Genomic DNA, 4,825 nt, shown 5'->3' with positions numbered 1-4,825 from the left:
CAGTAGCATTCGTTTTTCTCCTTAGTAGCTGGTGCAGTGCCGGCTGGGCTTAAAACAGGACAGGCATGCGAGAAGGGAGGAGAGCATGTGCAGGTGGGTTCAGAATCTAAAGCAAGCAAGCAGGTAGAGCTCTTTGTTGGTAACAGCCTATTTAGCTATTCCAGTACCAAGCATTTATGTAAGCTATGTGATCACTTCATGTTATTTAGGCTTGCCGGGGGGGAAAAAAATGGTGTATTGCTGGAAGCCTGTGGGCTAGCTACTGGACGAAGCTTTTTCAAATGTAGCTGACCACTCTGGTGTATTCTAAAGTCCCTAAAAATGGCTGTTTAGCAGAAACCCTAAAAAAACCAAACCAAAACAACCCCAACAAATACCCTGCACAACCCCCCCCCCCCAAAAATAATAAATGTCACCCCCCAAAAAACAAACAACAAAAAAGCCCAAACTACCACCAATAAAACCCCAGAATGAATAATGAATGAATCTTGTTCCAGAAGAGATCTATTAGTAGGATTAACTCCTCTCCCCCCCCCCCAAATTATCTCCTTTAGATGCTGAGAGAAATGATCATTGACTGTGGTGTCAGTCCCTGGTCAAACCACCCCTCAAAAGCCAGGCTCTGAGTGTTTACTGTCCACAAGTCTATGGGCTGGCTGTGTGCTACCAAATCCCTTTGCTTAAGTAAACTGACATTTTATTTTTTGTCTTCATGCAAGTCTCCTGAGGTGGTGCTATATCCAAAGCTGTAGTTTGATTAATATGACTCATGAGCCATCCGGCATGGATCTGGGTGGATTTGAAGGTCTGGGGCTGGTGGAAAGCTTTGTCTGGAATGGGATGCTGAGATCATGTGATTCTCACCACGGGATGATGTCAGATGGGGTTATACATCTACAGAGGCTCTTTAATACCTGTTTGCTGAATAACTCTTTTCTTTGAGCTCCGCAGGATAGCTCTGAATTCCCATCTGATACTAAAAATTTAATCATATGTGAAAGAAACTGTCAATCTATTGCACTAGGCATGGATTGACGGTGGTTGCTTTTGTTCTATTTAAAGTAGCATCCGCACACAACTGTTCATCTGGGAAGCTGAAGCATCATTTATATAGGTACATATGGTATTTTATCTTGGCAAGAATGATATATCATAACCGAAACCTGAGCTGGAGATACTTTTTTTTCCTCCACATTGTTCTACTATAAAGTACTACTGTGAGGCTGCCCAGAACATAAAGGTGTAACTTTTCACTTAAAAAAACCCCCATGAATAAAAGCCTCTTCATCAGCTGCCATTAGCCATGCGTGTATGCTTAAACAGAAAGGCGTCATCTTTCAGCTGGAGGGTGGCCTGTGATGATGGAGTGTTACTTCTGCACTAGCTTGCACTGCCTGCTGCTTCGAAGGTTATTTTGAGCAAAATTTTATTGGCTGGATGTGTAGGAAAAATAGGGACAACACATTAGCAAAATAATTCCTGTATCAGTACAACCTGTCTCTCTGCAGGAAGGTTTTCTGAGTAAAGTTCCAGTGCCTTCTCTCCAGAAGGTACAGCTCTGTTTCCCCTACAAGCCATCAAGAATGTCACATCCATCTAAAATCTTTATTATTCTGGAAGAAAAAATGTTTCAAAGAAAGCACATGAGCCTAATCTGTATACTTGGAAGGTTTGGCCACCTCAGGTTGCTGTGCATGTAACAGATCCAACCAAGTAATTGCTTTTCTCCTCTGCTGCTCTCATTGCAAGGCAATTCCACAACCCTCTCCCTGTGACAGTTACACGCCTTCTTATTTATTCATGGCCAATTTAGGCCAATTTGTTTTATTGGAAGCATCAACCTTTACCAATACATTAAGAGGGGAAAGAATGCCTGAAACTAGACAGCAGTCAGATTTTCCCCTTTGGTCTCATTTAAACAAGTGAAATCCTTTTAGTCTCCTGCCATACTATGGATTAGCTATACCTGTGGTCATCTCTTGAGTCCTTTTCTGCATCTCTTCAGGGCTAGGGAATCTGGCCAGAACTGTACAGAAGGGATCACACGTGAGTCTGGTACAAGGCTTTATGTCTGCCTTCACTTCTAATGCAGACCACAACTGCATTTTTCTTTTTGCACTGGTGTCACAGGATTGTCCTGCTAAGGTCTTGTATACTCAGGTCTGCCTCCTCTGTTCTTATTGAATAAGCTCCCAGATTAAATGCTAATTGAATATCTCTGTATAAATGTCTTCGTGCTTTTGGGCTGCTAGGTTTCACCAGAGCTTCACCAAGTCTGCCTGTGCTTTCCTAAGGGTTTGTGGCCCCTGGAATTCAGAGAAGGCACTTCTGCAGAACCCAACTCTCCACACCCACCCTGTGGTGGACCTTTTCCTCCTGGCTGGGTCTGTGACACTGTTTTCTTGACCCTGAAATTCCTGGCCATTGAAGGAAGTTTTGCATCTAAAAGAAGTAACATTGAAGAACCTTTAAGCTGGCCCTTAACACCGTTACCTTCTGTTTGTGAAAGGCAAGTTGCTCAGACCTGCTGTGCTGCTGTCCTGCTCTTTCCTTCAGTCAGGCCTCTGTTTTGTTTAGATTAGAATACACAGAAAGAAATGTTAACATAACCACTGTTATCACAAATTACTTTGTCCAGTTACAAAATTCACCCCACTGCTATTTACTGCCCTAAGATTGCTGGCTCCTGCTGTGTTTAACTCCTGGTCACTCTACAAAAGCAAGTTGATCTTTCCCTTCCCTGGAGCTGCCCTTTCTAAAGAATTTGCTCTGACTGCACAGTCCCTTGCTTGTCCTAGAAGTCCCCAGAGGAAACAATACCTTTGAACATAAAAACACTGAGATAAAGACCTCTCTTCTCTCTTGCTCTGCACAAGATAAAAATAAGTAAAGAATCAAAGGAAAGAATCTGCTTTTCCTCACTGCAGGTCACTGTGTTCAGATCTTTGCATCACTGGTGCAGTACAATGACAGGGGCACCGAACCATCCTATACAGGAGCTCTGTGGCCTTTCACTGCACGTTTATAAATTAAGGTGGTGCTCTTGGACCCAGAATCCTTGTTACCCTTTGTGCAAGATAATTCCAGGAAAACTTCTCCCTCTCCTGGTTGAGTAGTATTTTCTTCTCAGTGCAGTGTGTGGGATGGTCACTACAATATTAATGCTGCTTCTCTTCTGCAATTGTTGTATTCAAAAATTGGGGCTCAGGTGAGATGGAGGCAATATCTGCTGCTCTCCCCTATTCACCTTCTCCCTTAATGTTACTGAGATGGGCTTTGATGCTGCTGAGGACTTATCCTGTCAGGGACCAAAAGGCTGGTCAAAGCCAGGGTAAGAGTTAAGCAACAAAGCATTGAGTTTGCTGACTCTCCAATCTAGTGATCAATAGTGACTTTTATCAGGGACCTGCATCTATAATCTCTCTAATACCAAATGCAGCCTGTGAGCTTGAGGCAGGCTGTCTGCATTTCCTGTATTTAAGATGCTTTGTAAGTGTCTGTGGCAGTACAAAATGAAGTGAGCCTATGTCCTGTGCTGTGATCTAGCCTATGGCACGTTCCCAGGCTTCTAATCTCCAGGAATAGGAAGAAGGACTGTGTGGCTGCAGTGTGTCACTTCTGAATAACTGCATTGGGAAGGGCTGACAGTTAGCAAGTGCAGCATCAAAATTGGTACCTGTAGGATGGCATAGGTTAAAACACAAGCAGATGCCTTGCAGCATGCATGTGTCTTTATTGGTTATACAATGCCCCAAAACTCCAGATGCTTTACCAGGTACAATGCAGGCAGTTTTTCCCCATATCTTAATCCTGGAGAGAAGACAGGATGCAGGAAGGAACAATAATACGCTGATGTCTTCCTGTGGGCATTAAAAAAGATGGGTTCTTTTGCAGGACTGTTTGTATCTCTGCAGGGAGGGAGGGTTTCAAGAGAGGAACAAGGACCTAGGGAACCAGAATAAGAAGCTTGTGGAAGTACTAAACAGGAGATGAATGAAGACTCTAGTGAGCTGTGAGACATATTCCTTTGTCCCTGTGCTTTGGCCAAGGAGATGGTACAGAAGAGAAGCAGGGCAGAGGCTGTGCTTGCCACATCTCCAAGATGTAGCAAGGCCTGGAGGCAGGCACAATTCTATGTTCTAGCTTTGATCAGCAATGGCCCTTTAAGGCTGAGCAGGGTGTGCAGCATGGACACTGCCCAGTCAAGCCCAGCAGCCACGTGAACTGTGTGATGAGCAGTGCCAGGCTGGCACAGCAAGAGCCTCCCAATGGCAGAGGGAATCTGAACTTGCTGGCTCCCACCCTGTCTGCTCCCCTTTTCCTTGGGACAAATGAGAAGAACCTGTCTCCCAGCTCAAGATTTTGGGGGTACATGTGAGGGTAAGAGATCCCTGACAACAGAACTTCCATCTCACCCTGATTTCTGCCTGGGATGCTGCAATGTCAAGTGAAATAACCTTCCAAGCTGGCTCTGGTGCAGAGGTATTTTCCTTTACATTATTGCTAGGAGCTTTCTCCCTGCGCTCTTTCTGCTTCTCTGTGTTCCTGATCTCTGGCTCTTCACTCTTTTTTTTTTCCTTGGGCTGGGATGTGTACTGTCTGCAATGCATCAGGAAGTAATACACAATGAGGAAACTCTCATCATCTGTGCATCAGGGGGAGAATTATTGACTGAGTGCTGAGCAGTCAAGTTATTGATTCAAACCATAGCCCAGTCTCTCCGTCTGCCGCTTGGAGTGGCTGGTTATGTCCTTCTGGTTCACTGCATTTAATCGGATTCCCTGAGCTGCCACACAGAGGGGGAGAGTTAGAATCAGATCCATCT

Source organism: Nestor notabilis, unplaced genomic scaffold, assembly GCF_000696875.1.
Source record: "Nestor notabilis isolate BGI_N333 unplaced genomic scaffold, ASM69687v1 scaffold25083, whole genome shotgun sequence".
NCBI lineage: Eukaryota > Metazoa > Chordata > Aves > Psittaciformes > Psittacidae > Nestor > Nestor notabilis.
Note: the sequence above shows the minus strand (reverse complement) of the source record.